Raw genomic sequence first — 17,562 nt, forward strand, 5'->3', positions numbered from 1 at the left:
ACCTGTGGAATGAAAACCCAAATGACGTACAAATGAACAGTCCAGATTATGGAGTTAAACCTGCATTCTAATCTGTTTGCTTTTTAAACCCAGAGAGGCAACCCAACACAACATAACAGTTAAGGGCACGGATTCTGGAGCCAGTCTAGGTTTGCATCCTTGTTCTACCAATTAGTGTCTACACAACAATGAAGTAACTTCCCTCTGTGGTCATCTCAGTTTCCCCATCAGTAAAATGGGAACGATTCATAGTACCTACTTTATGGGGTGGCTACATGGATTAATGAGTTAATGTTTGTCAGGCTTTTGAAACGGTGCCTGGTGCGTGGCTAGTATAATGTGAGTGTCAAACTAAAGCACAGAAACATCAACCTCCCTAGAGTCTCAAGACAGGGATAACACATACCACAGGAAACTCGTGTGAAGGTTAACTATGAAATCTCACGACACAGGCTTGCTTTGGTGTAGCGGACAACAAATGGTGGCTATGGTTTTTATTGCATGCGGGGAGTTGAAGTTTGCCTTGATCTTTTCCCTGTCCCTTCTTTGGCAAAACCACTGCAGCCAGGGTTCCGGGAGATGAAGCCCTCCAACTTCCCACCCCAGCTGGCCCAGAGAGGCACAATCTTTTTGGGTGATTTTAAGGAAGGTGGTATTGCATCAGCCAAAATTCCTGTTAAAGGAGTGTACTTTACTGTCATGGAACTGCAAAGGACCTCAAGGGGACATCTGGCTCTCTAAAGACCGTCATTTCCTTGCAGCACTGGGCTAGCTGTCTTCAGCCCGATTTTCTCGAACTCTGCCTGCCTCCCCCCACCCCCCAGCCTTTTGCAGAGTGAGTGAGGTAATTTACAGGGCACTGTGCATGAGATGGTCTCCAGGGCACATTTGCACTTTAACAGGTCATTGTTCACCCCTGAGATTCTGGGATCTGGAAGGGAGCCCATCCTCCTCGCAAGCCTGCAGGGGAGTAAAGATACACTGAGTTGTTTTTTTCGGATATGCACGGGCTGCTTTTCCATTGTTAGGCTCTGAGCTTCATGAAGGCAAGAACAGGGCACAGGTGAGGTGTTTAGTGAATGGATGTTTCTAGCACTGAATTGCGTGGGGGTAGTTCTGGCTTACCCAGCTTTCCAGAGTGAAGGAGCAGGACCAGCTTCCTGGATGTGCCTCCCTTGTAGTCATACGGAGAGGACCTGAGCCTGGCTAATGTTCTGCTATCACTGTCTTGAAATTCTTAATAGTTTTAGAAGGGGCTCCACAGGTTGTGTATCTGCTCTAATGAAGGAAGGCTTGTCTACCTCAAGAGTTCTCTGACCACAAGCCCTCAGGAGCTCCGAGGGCCTGATTTGTCTCTGGGTGGTGAATATCTTAAAAGATGTGCAGAAGTTTAACATTTTTACTTGGCCGATGCTTTCTTTAATATGTATGCCCTTGGTACCACAATTAAAATGCTTCCCCTGCCTTCCCGAGATGATGTGCGTATCTGTTGGTCTTTGTCTTTAGTTAGTGGGTTTATTTTCATTTATCCACCAACCAGAGACTGCTGGTAAGCACTGACTGTTGCCAACCAGAGAGTTATTATTTTCTCAAGAAAGGTAATAGTACAGACATGCCAAGGTAGAAACAAATGCACAGTCTGGCCTGCTGACCACCAAGGCTGATGGAAGGATAGACTGGCTTGGATCACTGGAACCAGGGACTAACCTATAATGTCAAGGGTCCTGGGATCCTGAAAAGACTAGTCTTTCTTCTCAGCATTGCCCTGCCAACTTTGTTCCCTCTGGGAGACAGAGACTCTTGCTGAGTTAGGGGATGCCATTTGGAGGCAGAGGGACCTGGTCTGAATATCATCTCTAGCTTATGCAGTTTCTGGGAACTTGGGCATACAAGAATGAGCAAGAGACAATCTCTCTACCTTTGCAGAGCTCAGAGCCTAGGGGACAGAGCAGACAGAGGAAACCACCTAACAGCACAAAGAGGTCATTGCAAGTGTTTTGGAGTATTTAACAGGGAGGAAATGTAACAGGGGGAAAGGGAGGCATCAGGAGGAATCAGTGTGTGAGGAGACAGAGGAAGGAGGATTTTTCTCAGGTGAGGGGATGGGAATAGGGGAGTAGAAGAAAGAACATGTGCAAAGTCCCTGAGATGGGAGGAAGCAGGGGGCATTTGAGAGGATGAAAATGACCAGTGTGGAATGGCAGGAATGAGAGGCAAGAGGTAGGTGAGGGTGCAAAGCAGAGATTCGGATATTGGTGTTGGTCCTGAGAGCAAGAAGTCATTGAGGCCAGTAAGAGACTTAAAGCCTTGTGTTACAAAAATTGGTCTGTTTGAATTATGGAGGGCAGACTGGATGGGACAAGAGTAGATAAGGGGTCCAGGTAGGAGGCTGCACCACTGGCCCAGACAAAAGCTAGGACTTGGAGGTGCATCACTGGAACAATCTGAGGGATATTTAAGAAGGGAAAGAATGGGACTTGGTGATGCCTTGTTCCGGGGGTTGTGATGACTCTTGACACTCTTTGCCTCATGGAGACGTAGGAGTGGAGTGAGATAGCCTGCATGGGAAATGGTGCCTGCACACAGCAGATAGCAGGCATTCAGTGAATATTTGTTGCCCTTCTCATCCTTGAACTTGGGTTTCTGAGGCTCTCCCAGCCCTTGAACAAACCCTCGGAGGTGCCTGCCTATAGCTTCACCTTCTCAGAGAATTCAAGAGAAAGACCTCTCACCTTTCTAGATCCCTGTGCAGCGGTGACCCTACCTCGTCGTGGGACTTAGTGGGCAGCACTCCATATCGACATTACTGTCCACTAGGGCCCTTGAGTTTTTGTTCTCATGCTGTTGAGGCACACCTCTGTCACCATGTACTTGCTGTCCACACACAGATCACACATGAGGACAGCTGTGTGCTGGCAGGTAAATCCTATGCTGAGGTGGGGCTGAGGCCCTCTGAGGGGCCCCTGATAACTGAGCCATGGAATGAGCACTGCCTACCCTCTAAGAGCAGGAGACCAGAGGGCAGAAACCATGTAGGCTTCTGTCTTTCCCTAGGTGGTGGCTGGGAGGAAGGGAGGTGCAAAAAGGGCCATGGGGGAGGGTGGGGCTCAGTCAGGGGCCGGGCTTTAATGTATATGCACTTGTGTGCATGAATTTGTGTGCCCATGGGGGTGTGCAGGTGCACGCTTATGAGCGACATGTAATTCTGTTATGTCCGTGTGCTTGCATGCTTGGGTTCACGTCTGCATGTGCATGTATATGTATGCATGGCCCTCTGTGTACTTGGGCATATGTACTTGGGCCTGTGGGATGTTTGCTTTTGTGTGGGTGTATGTGTGCACACCATGTACCGGGGTGCCTCTGTGTGTGTGTGTCCCTGCAGGAGCCCTGGGTCTAAGCAGCCCTATCCCCAGAGTCACACATGCCCCCAGCTGCCAGCAGGTGGCCCCTGAGCACCGTGTGCTGGGTATTGGGGAAGGGGGCCAGCAGTGTTCCTCCAGCCCTCTCCTTCCTGAGAATCACCACGGTGAAGACTGCAAGAATCCTTCTCAAATGCTCTGGTCTCTCAGGCTTTATCTCTGAGCCTGTGCCTACCCTGCGTTCCACCCTCAGCCCATCCAGAGCCACATCTAGTAGTCAAGGGAGACAGTGGGCTTAAGGCAGATGATTCTGACCTGTGGCAAGGTTCTGAGAGTGGCAAGGCTTTATCTTTAGGTAGGGTTACTGGGTGACTGCTCTTGGTTCTGTGCTAGACTCTTGCTGAGAGATACTGGCCCTACACCAAGGCAGACAGCAGGTGCATAGGCGAGCCCCTGGCCCAGGTGGAGGCTGGGGAGCAGTGCAATCTGAGTCAAGAGCTACTCAGAAGGGACAGAAGACAATGCCTAGGGATGCTTGCTAACCTTTGCTTGAAGTGGCATTGAGCCCAAGCAAGATAGACAGATGGCATTTCCCTTTCTTGGAGGCGGGGTGGTGCCATCATCCATATCTCATAAAGACAGCAACTGAGTGCATGCACAAAGACAGCCAGTCTTTATTTAATCTTGACTGTGTGGCCTCAGGACAATCAGGAAGGCTTGAAAAAGAACCAGGCGTCCAGTTGGTCTTGACCACATTCCTGTGAGAGCCACTAGAATGCCAGGGACTCTTTTGGAATTGACTCTGGCCTGGCTTATCTTCCACATGCAGCTCCTGTAGAACAGGCTCCTGGTCTGCTTGTCTCTGGGTCCACTGTGCCCAGTGCAGGGATGAGTGCCTCCTACATGCAACTCACTGTTCCAGATTCCAGAGCTACGTGGAGAACAAGACATACAACATCCCTGTTCTTGCCATTATATTCCAGGAGGTAAGACAAGTAAACAAATAGACAAGTCAGTTTTGGGCTGTAAGTGACGTGAACACAATAAAACATGGTATGTGACAGTGACTTGGGGGAAGGGAGCAGTGGAACTCCTTTAGATCCTGTGTTAAGGGTGGCCTCTCAGAGGTGATATTTGAGCTGAGGCCTGAATGATGACAGTGGGAAAAGCATTCTGGATAAGATTTTGTTTGAAGAAAAAGCTCTGCGGAAAAATTTGAAAATCACTCAGTTAGTCTTCTTTTATTTATATTCATTTATGTAAATTTCAAAGGTAATACATATTCATTGTAACGATTTCAAACCTTATTAATGTATATAAAGTCAAATGTAGAAGTAGCTTCTTTCCTCTTCATCTCCCCTCCCCCAATTGCACTTCCTGGAGAGAATCCCTTTATCAGTTAGGTGGATAACCTCCCAGATTTTTCTCTGTGCATTTGCAAATATATATGTTAATTTCCCACTTTATCTCTACTTGCCTGTCTCATAGGACATTCAAGCTTAACAGTTCCAAAATGGACTCTGGACTTTCTCCACTAAACTTTCTCCCCCTGGGCTTTCTCATCTTAGTAAATAATACCACCAGCCCACCCAGTTGTTCAGGCCCCAAGACTTGGTGACATCCTCAATTCCTTCTTTACTGTCAGACCCCAAGGCCAATCCACTAGCAAATCCTGTTGGCTCTACCTCCAAAGTATGCCCATATCTGGACACTTCTCACACTGTCCCCTGCCAGCAACCTGTTCTAAGTCACCAGTACATCTTGCCAGGGACTCCTAACTGTTGGCCATCCTCTCATTGGTATTTGCTGTAATTCATTCTTCACCCAGCCACCAGAGTGTTTTTTTTTAAATGGTAAACCTGGTCATGTCTCTCCTTGCTTAGAACCCCAGTGGCTTCCCAAACTCTCCTCTCTAGTCCTATTTTATCCCTTTCTCCTCCTTATTTGTCATCCTTTGTCTCCCTCATACAGTGTTTTGGGGCCTCACATCTGCCGGGCTAGTTCTTTGTCATTATTCTGATCTTAACTCAGTGTCACCCTCCAGGGGAGACATCCCCTAATGGCTCCATGTACCATAGTCTTACTTCTGCTCTGCCCACTCCTGCACCCCCAACGATGCTCTATCACATCACCTTGTTTCATTTCCTTGTAGTACATATGTAATTGGAATGTATCTTGACTATTTCCTTGTTTATCGGTCTGTCTCCTCTGCCGCCCACTGAATATAGACTGTCAGGCAGAGATCTTGACTCATGTTCTTGTTCGGAGCTCTACTGATGGATACATAAAAGCATTTCCAGGTTGTTGCTAATGAACAAGCCTCTAGTGAACATTCTTGCACATATATCTTCCAGTAATTGTGTAAGGGTTTCTGCGGGACAGATGCCTAGAAGTGGAATTTCTAGGTTGAAGATAGCATATTTTAAATTTGATGGATATATCAAATTACTGGCCAAATTATTGTACCAATTTACACTCCCATTGACGTTGATGGAGAATGCCTTTCTCCAAGTCCTTGATGACACTGGATAATAGAAATCTTTTTCTTGTTTTTGGCCTACGTTATGAGCAAAACCCAAGTATTTTACTTAGTTTTAATTTGTATTTCTCTGATTATATGAGATTGAATATTTTTTCACGTGATTTTTGGTTGTTTGTACTTTCCCTTTTGGGTTATAAACACATCGATGGCTCCATCCTCTAATGTGGTTCTATTTGTAAGAAAGAATAGATTACAGGTAGATAATTACCCATGTTGGCCACATAGCACTTGGCTATTTATTTATTTTTCCTGTTGTTTATCTCTATCTTATTAATTGGTAAGTGCTCTTTATGTTCTGTGGAGCTAATTTTGTTATATATGTTGTAAATATTTTCCTAATGTCTTTCCTTTATCTTTCAGTATTGTTTAAGATATTAATATCTTAAAAAAAATAGAGATGGATCTTTAACTTTTCTATTTCTGTTAGTGTGAAAATAGCAACTGTAAAAAATTTTAGAACAATCTATAAAAAGGTATCAAGTGAAAAGTGATTCTCCCTCCCATTATACTCAGCTAACCTTGGGTATCTTTTCAAATTGTTCATGTTTACACATACATTCATCATTTATTTATTTATCAGCCATTCATTCCTCTAGCAAATAATTATAAGCCATTTATACTTCCAATGTATATCGGGTATTTACTATATTCTTGGCATCATACTAGGTATATTAAAAAGAGGATAAATATACAGTATCTTTTATTTAAACATTTTTTTAGAACATGTGCTTTTCTTTATTCATTTTCTTTACATTTCAGATGCTTCTATAATAACACATAAATATCTACCTCCTTGTTTCTAATACTTGCTCACTATTCTATTCTATGCCTATGCCAGAACATATTTAATCTGGTCCTTATTGATGGACATTTACATTGTTTCCTGTGTGTTTGCAATTACAAACAATGTTGCAGTGAGTATCCTTGTAGCTATATCTTTATAGCCATGTGCAAATATATCTGTAGGGCAGAATCCTAAAATGGAATTGCATTTTAAGTTTGATAGACATTGCCAAATTGTCCTCCAAAACTGTGTTTCAATTCACACTTCCATCAGATGTGTGAGAGTGCCCATTTCTCTACTTTATTTGCAACCCTGGATATTATGTCTTTTAAATTTTTGCAAACATAAGGCTCAGAGTGGTGTTGTATTGTTTCATTTTGCATTTCCCTCATTAGCAGTGTAACTGAGAATCTTTTCATATACTTATTGGTCACCTGTATTTTTTCTATAAATTGCCCATGCTCTTTCCTCATTTTTTACATTGAGTTGTCTTTTTAAAAATTTAAATTGACTTGTAAATTCCATAGATTATGAATATTTAAGCTTTGTCTGTTACATGTGCTGCAAATATTTTCTCCCAAGCTGTCTTTACTTCAGTCTTTTAATGTTGTTTATGGTATAACCCCACCTTTTTGACACTGAGGCACACTGTAATTCCTGTGTAGACCACAGTTCCCTAATGTCATCCTGCAGATATCTCAAGGTGATCCTAGTCTGGAGGCTTACTGTTGAATCCTGACCTAGAGGTGAGGAGGGATCTTTCACTGGCCTTGCTGTGGCCGTTTCTCCTGTGTTGATAGAGCTCTTCATCATCGATTCACAAGTTTTCCTGCAAACTAAAGCATTTTTGTTTGTTTGTTTAAACTTTTAGGACTTCACGTCTTTTTCTTGCTTAAAAAATTCCATTACTCAAAACACGGATCACCTCTCATCATTGGTTTAGATCATCATTTCTGAAACTACTCCAGGGTGTCCCGGCAATTCAGTGGAATTGACTCAGGGGCTGTCACGGTGTGCACATCGAGAGGGTGAAGAGCGGCCTCAGCCCCTCTCCAACCTGTCGTCCTTCTGTGTGAGCTTCTCTGTGAAGAAAGCAGCGGTCTCTGTGCCACAGCAATCTTGGAAAATGCAACTGTAGGGTGAGGCCTTTATTTTCTAAAAGCCATGAAGCTTCAGGGCTTTCCAAGAAGGTATCTTTTTTATACTGTAATCATTCCTTCACCCCTTCATAATGAGGCCATCTTGAAGCACCCTAGCCAGATGCTCGTGGCTGTGTACAGGGCAGATTTTGGTTAATAGGTCATCATGAATTTTTTTTTCTTTGGTGAAGGTACTCAGTGGTAAGATTCATTAGTATCTCTTATTTTATTTTTTTAGAGCAACGTTAACCAACATCTGCTCAAGCATATAAATGTTCCCATCTCAACTGAGAAGTTATCTGGGGCAAGGGTACAGCAAGAGAGGAAGTGAGCGGAGGGTCGTTTCTCAACATACCAATCTATAATGACTGATAATGACCTGTAGCAGAAATGATGCTTTTGACTATGGTAATGGGAACCCTCACCACGAGGAAAGTAATTACAGTAGTGCCCCACCCCCGCCCCAGTTTTGCTTTCCTCATTTTCAGCTACTCACTGTCAGCCGCAGTCTGGGAACAGACAATCCTCCTTCTGATGTACACTCCTTAGAAGGCCAATAGCCAAACATCCACCAGGTCCTTCAACTCACTCCATCTCATTACGTAGGCATTTTATCATCTCACATCATCACAAGAAGAAGGGTGAGTGCAGTGAGAGAGAGAGAGAGAGAGAGAGACCACATTTACATAGCTCTTATTATACTATCTTGTTATAATTATTCTATTTTATTATTAGTTATTGTTGTTAATCTCTGACTGTGCCTAATTGATGAATTAAACTTTATCACATGTATGTATGTAAAGGAAAAAGCATAGTATGTACAAGGTTTGGAACTATCCATGGTTTCATGCATCCCCTGGGGGTCTTGAAATCCCCCTCTGATCAGGTTGGGTGAAGACTATTGTATCTTTTTTTAAAACAAGAAATCCAAGATAGGGCTGCTTTGGGGTTGCTTAATTCAGCAGGTCAACAAGGATCGAGACTTTTTGCCTCTTGCATAATATGACTGTTGGGGTTCAGGAGTCATGCGCAGATCCAACATTGCAAAGTGTTTTTCTTGCCGGTAGACTCTCCGTCAAACCTCTTTCTAAGAGTGAGGGAACCTTCTCATGAAGGCCCAGCCTGATTCCCTCATGTCTTGTTTGTCAGAGTTGAGGCACATGTCTGCTCCTGGACCAGTCACTGCCAAGAGAAGGGGATTAGTTCAATCGGCTGCTGCCAGTTCACAATTTTACCCTGAAATAGGGAGAGGCTCACCTTCTCTTGAGTGGCGGTTACCTGCTCAAAATTAGAGAGGGCATTGCTAACAAGGAAGGGAAGATGGAGAGGCAACCGTCTGTGGCTGCTATGAAACTGCTTTTATTTTAATAAATCAGTTAATTAATTAATCAGTTTTATTTTCCCCAAACGTTAACATGATTATCGTTGGAGCAACCTGATGGACTATGTTGAGGTTCTGCAGTTCACTTCATTTTTTTTTTTTTTTTTTTTTTTTTAATTTTTTTTTTTTTTTCAACGTTTATTTATTTTTGGGACAGAGAGAGACAGAGCATGAACGGGGGAGGGGCAGAGAGAGAGGGAGACACAGAATCGGAAACAGGCTCCAGGCTCTGAGCCATCAGCCCAGAGCCCGACGCGGGGCTCGAACTCCCGGACCGCGAGATCGTGACCTGGCTGAAGTCGGACGCTTAACCGACTGCGCCACCCAGGCGCCCCCTGCAGTTCACTTCAAATGATTATACATAAGAAAGAGAGTGTGTATGTGCATATCTTAAATCGGGCTCTACTTCTGGAAGGAGCACTTCACAGGGGAGCGAATAAAACTTTGTTGCTCTGAACACGGTGGAGCGTTCAAGAGACTGAATTGTTGGTGTCAAGAAATAAAGATGGAGATTTATGAGAGGGAGAAGTGGTGCACGGTTCCTTCGTAACGTCCTCACGCTCTCTTTGAATATTTAACGCACACTATCCAATTTCACAATTTCATCTGCTTGAGTTTACATCAGCCGAGTTTGGCAACGAAGCTGCCATTTATTAAGAAGAATTTCAATTAATTAGTTAATTATTATTATTTTTTAGATTGGTTGAAAGGAGTTTGGACATGAGGATGGTGGCTAAATAGTGCTCAGCTGGTTCGGGATATTTTCTCTCCATTAAACGAAGCCACAGCTTTTGTTGGCTTCAGATGAAAACTTGCAGGTTTCCCATGTTGGTAAATGAGAACAGTGCCGTACGAGGTGGATTGGGCTAAAGGGGTATTCCACGCCTTCATGAAAGTTGGCTCTGTGGCAGGTGAAGGTTGCAAGGTATAGATTCCCATTGACAGAAGTGAAATTGTATGTGTTCTGACTCGGGCTGCTGCTGGGCTCTGAAGACACTGGAAAACTATTAAGTCACATGCAGCGCGTACTATCTGCATCGTGGCAAAGGTAACAAGAAGCATTGTGCACTGGGTCAGGGTGCTTGTGGTACCTAGGGAATGCCACAGGCACCAGAGAACACGAATTATGCCATATGCAGCTCCAAACTATCTGAGCTAAAACTGACCCTTCAGGGTCTGGAACCCAGTCCAAATTTCCTCATGCTGTTATGCTGTGGAATGCAGGAAAGGGAAAAGAGAAGGCTTACCCCTTGCTATGTTTTCAGACATCAGAACTGATTTTCCAAAGTCATTTTTCTTCATGCATCCAGACATTTGAACAATGTAACCTGGAGTCAAATCTTGAGCTTCCGTAGCAAGTCATTCTGAAATTGAATGCCGTTCTCAGCCTTGGCAAATATCTTCCCACTACCTCAGAGCTCCAGAGACCTGGTGGTCCTGTCCTATTGGGGGGTGGGGCTAGAGGCATATTCTGATGATGGTCGTCGTCTCAGCGTGGAGATGAGTAGCAAACAAAGGATGATGATGATGATGATGATGATGATGATGATGTGTGTGTGTGTGTGTGTGTGTGTGACAGAAAGAGGGAGAGAGAGAGAGGAGAATATGCTTGTTTCTAAGAGAAGCTCTGGTAACAGGTTTCTGGGTAAATGAAAGTTGTATTGTCTTCCATCAGAGATGACTAGAAAATAAAGTGCTTTAATGCTAATACTGCAGATGTCTGCAGGAAACTCAGCACCACACTGAAGACTGTAGTTAGATAGCTGTGCAAAAAAGTACATGAAGGAAAGGGCTAATGTGCAATACTTCTATTTAAGATAGAAGGAGGAAATAGAAATTGTGATAGCATGCTATTTCAAGTAATAATAGAAAGTACTTGATGTTTACATGGTGAATGGATCAATACTAATTCTGTAGTCAGTGCACATACAGTAGTTTGGATTATACAAGTGATAGATGCACTCAGTATAGCTGAAATTTCTACCCGGCAACACTTATTTCTTACTGCGTGTTAGATGGAATTTTCCACCCAACTATCTGGAAGGATTTGCATAAGAATGGTGATAGAGCAGTATTCTTTAATGATGTGCTTTTCTTTGTTAAACTTCAAAAATGTCTATGGTGCATGATGAGGTTTGGGTGAATTGCCAAGCTAATGCTTTTATATTTTCTTTAAAGAGCTTATCTTCACTGTGTTGTGGGAGTTACTTTATATTGTGGTTATAAAGGCAGCGGCAGTAAAGCCGAATTTGTAGCAATCCCCAATAAATGCCTCCTCCTCCTCAAGGGCTTGGTCCTGCTAAAAAGGGAATTTGGGAAGGCACCTGGTTCATCTGCGATGAGTCAGTGGACTTGTTCAATCTTCCCATACCTGGTTCTGCTCACCAAGAAGTGAGGATGCCTTCTCCTGCTCCAACAACGACCTCTTGTTAGCCTAAATCAGCATTGCCTGTCAAAGGGGCTTGAGATCATCTTAAAGCCCGGTGCTCTCACTGAGGATGAGTTGAATTATTCAGATCAGAGCCTGGGAGCAAATGCTGTTTGGAAAGTGACCTTTTTGTCTTCCCCACAAGAACCTAAGGTTTACAATGTGAGGAGGGAAAGGGACTGGAATCTTGGGAATTCCAAGAATGCAGCCACCAAGCAAAAGAAGCCTTCCTTCCTGGGTTGTGCACTTCAAGACTCACTCTCCAGATTCTGCTCCACACCAAGGATTTGCGAGAACAAAGATGGAAAAACAAAACCCCAAAGCTGGAGCCTGCCAGGGTAGTCCAATAGGGGACTTCACATTAACCTCAGTTTCATTGAAGCAAAGAATTTGAAAGCCAAGAATGGAAGGAAATTTAAGGTCACCTAATCTGATCCTTTGTCTAATGCATGAATCTCTTTTCCAACACAGCTTCACGGCTCATTGATCACAAGTTGCTTCTTGAATACCTCCAGGGACAAAGAACTCACTTCCTCTACACAGCAAGGACAACAAATGATGCTATACGTAAGACTTACTGTGTGTCAGGCTTTGTGAGAAGTCTCTAAGATTAATTATCTTATTTAATGCTCACAACCTTACGAGTACGATTCTTGCCACCACCATTTTACAGATGGGGAAGCAGGCTGTATATGTTGCAGAGAAAGGATTTACAAGCCTGTGTTCTTAATCCCTGTAGCCTTCTTCCCAGTCCATCCCATCACTGGCAGCCTTGGTTGTTACTTTTCTGTCCCTTGGAGACACTTGGAATATACTTTGCCCTTCTTGTACATGATAGCCCTTCGAATATTTGAGGCAGCCTCTCAGTCCAGTTTCCTTTTTTTTTTTTTTTTTTTTTCCTATTCCATGCCAAACATTCCTTTGTTTCAGTTTGGTGAGTTCCTCTAGACCCATTCCTGCTTACCAATGCTCTTCTCAAAACATGTGTCATTTACTTCCTGAACATTTTGAAGAGACCTTCTAATTGTTTTCTTTTATTAGGAGATAGTAGGCTTTGTTAGTGACATCTAACCATGAAGGCATCTATTCTGGGTGCAGAGGGAGACTTTCCAAAGAGTACATGATGAACTTTTTCCATAGCTCTTTTCAGGGAGAAGGCATTTAAAAAATCCAGAGCATTAAAATAAGCCAGGGTTGAGCTTTGATGTCATTGCTGGTGGTAGAGGCAATGTCAGAATAAAGGACAGAAGTCTTCCTGCAAAGTGTTGAGTGGTGGTCCAATGAAGCCCTACGGGAGGCAGCTGCTCTTGGATCTAATTCAGCCTCTGACTTGGATTCTATGTAGCTCACTAGCATGTCACTGTGTCCTGTACTAGCTTCCCGGCTTGTGAGAAGCGATCATGTTGGTGACACTTCGGCATGTTTCTCATGGAGTTTGAACTCTGATTCAAGCAACCCAGGGCTTGCTGTGTTACCTCGGGCAAATCATTCTACCTCTTTGGGCTTTAAGTGTATCATTCTAGCAGTATTAAACTAATTAAACAAGGAAACCACTAGACTGATGTCTCTAATGCTGTGGGCAGCCTCCCTAAGCAAACCAAAATCTAAGGCTGTAAATGCCTCAAAGTTAGGAAATCAAGAAGCTAAGGACAACCAGTCGAACACAGCAAACCAGACTTAACCTATAGCTAAGTCAATCATTTCCTTACTTTGCATCTACTTTTCTCTATAAAAATCTCTTCCCTGGGAATGCAAGCTGGTGCAGCCGCTCTGGAAAACAGTATGGAGGTTCCTCAAAAAACTAAAAATAGAACTACTCCACGACCCAGCAATTGCACTACTAGGCATTTATCCAGGGGATACAGGTGTGCTGTTTTGAAGGGACACCTGCACCCCATGTTTATAGCAGCACTACCAACAATAGCCAAAGTATGGAAAGAGCCCAAATGGCCATCGATGGATGAATGGATAAAGAAGATGTGGTATATATATACAATGAAGTATTACTTGGCAATGAAAAAGAATGAAATCTCACCATTTGCAACTACATGGATGGAACTGGAGGGTATTATGCTAAGTAAAATTAGTCAGATAAAGACAAAAATCCTATGAATTCACTCATATGAGGACTTTGAGACAAAACAGATGAACATAAGGGAAGGGAAGCAAAAATAATATGAAAACAGGGAGGAGGACAAAACAGAAGAGACTCATAAATATGGAGAACAAACAGGGTTACTGGAGGGGGTGCAGGAGGGTGGATGGGCTAAATGGTAAATGGGTAAGGGGCACTAAGGAATCTACTCCTGAAATCATTGTTGCACTATATACTAATTTGGATGTAAATTTAAAAAAAATAAGGAATAAAACAAGTTAAAGAAAAATATCCCTTCCCAAGCTCCTATTAGTGGAGGGCTGCTAACCACTTCCAGTTTGGTGCGGCGGGCTTGGAATCGTGTTTTTGCTCAAATAAACTCTTAACTTTAAAAAATATGCCTCAGTTTATCTTTTAACACTCCTGGTGTCAGAAGAAGACACCGAAGGAGACCTCTGCCTCCAGGAGAAAGGAGCAATCGAGCCTGGGTACCTTTTGAGCCTGCTGTTTCTGGAGGCCTCTGCTGGCGGTGGTTGAGCCCATGTCAGGCAGGCCCTGCCACGCAGCTTTTGCTAGATTTCGGTGTTGGAGCACTTCTTTTTCAGGCCTGCGTCTGCAGAGGCTCTCTGGGACTGGGTCGGACTTAAAAAGCGGACTGGATTCCATTTAGAAACGGAACCAGCCTGGGGTTGGATCGGGTCCCACTTAGAAACCAGAGGGGTGCACTTGGAAACCTGGACCGGACTCACTTCCGATTGGGTCCAATTTAGAAACTGGATCCGATTCAGGTCGGACCGGGTTTGGGGGTGGGACCGCCTCCTGCTTAATCTGCCCCGGGCTGGGGGGGGGGGGGGGTGCAGCGCGAGGCCTCAGGTGAACTAAATTTTGTTTTAAGGCTGAACACGTGGCCACGGTGGAGAACCTTTAACCTAGACGAGCTTCGAGCTCCGGGATTTACAAAGGTGCCCCCGAGGAAAGAGGGGCCTTCAGCCAAGCACTCCCTGTAAAGGGTAGGGGGAAAATTATTTTTCCTCCTCTGCAGTTTGTGGCGACTAGGATGAGGCCTGCTGAGAGACCCCAGTCTTTCTGGAACCCGCAGCTGCGGCCTTCTGGGAAACCCGCGGAAGCCGCGCAGGCCGAGGATTCTCGCCCCAGTCAGCCCTCAGTCTGCGGTGCCTGCTCGAGGGAGGAAGGTAGGATTTCGCTGCGTCCCTTCCGTTCCAAGTTCAGGTTGGCCAGAAGAACCATTGGTTCGCGATCCTTTCCGTCAGGGTCCGCTACTGCGTCTCGTGTGTCTCGTTTTGTCCCCTCAGGAAGTTGCTTTGCCAGCCGTGGGATGGGGGGCCTCGAAAACATGGCAGGCAGAAAGGTGGGGTGCACTCCCTGTGCAGCTAGGCTTCTAGTAACTGTTGCCCGCTCTCAGGGTAACTACCTTCCTTTCTTTCTTTTGGTATCTTGGGAAGTAGCTCTGCGTCTGGGATCTTTTGCCTCCTTTTTGAGGATCCCTGTCGTGTCCACGGGATCGGTCAGTACTGCCGGGAATAGTTACTGTTTGTCCAGCTGAAACCCGACAAGATATTTGAAACGATTTTTTAAAAGGTGCCTCTGTGGTCAGAAGTTAGCCAGATTGGAAGTTGACATTCCGAGCCCGATGGGAACTTTTTAACTCACCAGGAAAGAAAATATTCTGAAGCCATTGTGGGAGGATTTATTGAAACATTCCAAAGAAACACAAGTCTAAATCTAGAACATAAGAATTTTTTTTTTTTTAAATGTAAACTCAATGCCCAGCGTGGGGCTTGAACTCACCACTGCCAGATCAAGAGCATGCTGTACTGAGTGAGCCAGCTGGGCGCTCCTAGAAAATAGGAATCTTTTGACTTCCAACTTAGCTGAAGATCTTCTCCCGATACAAAGAAGATGAGGATAATGTAGTTGGATGGCTGGGTCAGTGTCTTGATATCTTTCTGGTTGCAACCCGATTCTTTGAGGAATTAAAAACAACCGTACTTGTTTTGCAAATTGAGGCTTTACAAGAACAGTAACAAGGCTCTACAGACAAGGCAAAACCCACCTATCTTTTTTTTTTTTTTAAACCAATCTCAAAACTTCCTCTAGTCCAACTAAAGTGACATCCATGGTGTCTCTCCAGCCACGCTGAGGGTCTTTATGATGGTCTGTTGCTGTGGGTTTACAGAGACCCCCATTATGGTGAACCTCTTTATAAATCAAGATCAGCACAAGTTAGGGTGCCATTGAGCTAACAAAAGAAATTGACAACAGATGATCACATTGAAATAATTGTAAGTTTAAGACACAGACTTGTTAAATCAAGGTTATTTTGAGTTAAAAAATGCTCAACACTAGTAAATTGAGGAAAAAAAAGAAAATCATTTTTAGGGAGCAATTTACATGAATAGCAATTTTCTATAATCCTTGTACTTTTTCCTCCAAATACAAATTACTAAAGAAATTGTTTTCTTTCCTCACCCACCGATCTTTCTTCCCCTTCTGATTCTGTAGCAAAGTTAGGACAGGGAATGGGAGTGTAATACTTCTCTTTATTGGTTTAAAAATATTTATCCAGTATCTTTTGCTTAATATTTTTAAATTTAAGTTTCTGTTTAATGAGGTAGAAAAAACACTGGACTGAGTTGGGAGATCTGGCTTCTAGTCCTGGTTCTGTGTGGCCTTAAGAAAAGCACATTCCCTCTCGGGTCTCCTCTCCTGTTGGAGTTGGTGAAGGGGATTTGTAAGGTCATCCCCAGGTCTGGATTTCATGCAAGTGCAGTTCAAGGCCAGGCAAGACCAGTCCGTTTAGTCACCACTACTGGAGTTCTTTTAAGCACTAGACCTTGTGCTGGGCATGGGGATACAGTCAGTGAAAACAGACCTGAGGTTCATGCCAGTGCAGTTCCAGCTGCCTGGGATTATATCCCAACACTGCTTATCACTTGCTAGGGAATCGCAGTCTGGTTATTTCTCTTCTATCCCTCATTTTCCTCATGAGATTGTTACACTGGTAAAATAAATGAATGCATGTCAAGGGATTCCTATAGGGCGTGGCACATAGTGGACATTCAAATAATGTTGGCTTTTATTATAATTATTGGTGGAGGAGGCAGGCATTAATTCAATAATCACAAACAGAAATATAACCTTTCATCTATGCTAAGTGCTCTGAGAGCATTTATCAGGAGGATTTCCTTGGCTTGGGAAATAGTGATTAAGGTTAAGATCTGAAGGATAAATTCAGTAGTTGGAAGGGAGTGGAATAGTCGGGGGGAACAGGATATGCAAAGGTCCCATGGTAAGGGGAGGCACAGATTTCTGGGACCTTACAGTAGGCCAGGGTGAAGGGGAACAAGAAGGAGGGAGAGTGTGGAGGTTGGAGATGAGGCAGGGACCAGGCTGTTCTGGGCTCTGTCTGAGCCCAAGATTTAGAAAAACTGGTTTTGCATGTGTCTCTAGGAGGTCAAAGTTCCCAGGTAGACCCATGGCTCAGACACCCCGAAGTGATGTCCCACAAGGATTTGGCTTTCTCCGGAGTGGAACCCAGCTTCTAAGGGACTCTAGGAAAGTGCAGGTGATAAGTAGTGGCTCAGAAGGTTGAAATTACCTAGGCCGTTATGTACTTGGATAGGTCATGCTTTAGGGACCAAAGTTTCTGATCATTTCAGTGTCCTGTTCAGGTTATCTTATGACTGGTCAGTTGTGAGTAGTGTTTAAAGATGAAAACAGAATTCTTCCTTGTCTACAGGAAGACAAGGCCTAATGGGTCTTCAGCTTTTGGGATCACATTCACCATTTGAGAATCTGTTAACCTGTGAATTT

General features: G+C 44.0%; 1 long non-coding RNA gene across 1 annotated transcript; it reads right to left on the reverse strand.

Moving 5' to 3' along the window:
• Positions 1–4,339: 4,339 nt before the first annotated feature.
• LOC123381658 lies at positions 4,340–14,485 on the reverse strand. Its single transcript, XR_006588945.1, has 3 exons — positions 14,221–14,485; positions 8,321–8,442; positions 4,340–4,562 (listed from the first exon to the last, which is right to left on the reverse strand). It is a non-coding gene; the product is annotated as an uncharacterized LOC123381658 (long non-coding RNA).
• Between the last annotated feature and the right edge of the window lie 3,077 nt (positions 14,486–17,562).

This window comes from Felis catus, chromosome D4 (assembly GCF_018350175.1).
Source record: "Felis catus isolate Fca126 chromosome D4, F.catus_Fca126_mat1.0, whole genome shotgun sequence".
NCBI lineage: Eukaryota > Metazoa > Chordata > Mammalia > Carnivora > Felidae > Felis > Felis catus.